Raw genomic sequence first — 487 nt, forward strand, 5'->3', positions numbered from 1 at the left:
TTAACTACCTGTCATCTCTGGAGAAAGACTAAGCTCATCACTGATTAAGAGCAGAGATTCTTTTTAGTGGAATTCTTTAACTGTGGGCCACAATGGAGGTCTGAACACTGTTAGGCTTTTTCTTTTTTTCAAGGCAATCTTTGGATCTACAAGATCCTTCTCAAGTAAATCAAAAGTTGCCTTAAAAATAGAAAAATAGGGGGCGCCTGGGTAGCTAACCTGGTGGAGCATGCGTCCCATGTGCAGAGGCTCAGTCCTCACTGCGGCGGCCGCGGGTTTGGTTCCGTCCTGCGACCCTTTGCTGCATGTTGTTCCCCCTCTCTCTTCCCTTTCAAGTCTTAGCTTTCCTGTCAAAGGCCTAAAAATGCAAAAAAAAAAAAAGAGACTAACAGTTTCCAGACAAGGTGCAGACCTCCATTGTGCCCTGCAGTGAAGTATTACTTGGATGTGTGCACACTTGGTCCCTGTGTTAAAATAATTTAAGCCA

This window comes from Perca flavescens, chromosome 8 (assembly GCF_004354835.1).
Source record: "Perca flavescens isolate YP-PL-M2 chromosome 8, PFLA_1.0, whole genome shotgun sequence".
Taxonomy (NCBI): Eukaryota; Metazoa; Chordata; class Actinopteri; order Perciformes; family Percidae; genus Perca; species Perca flavescens.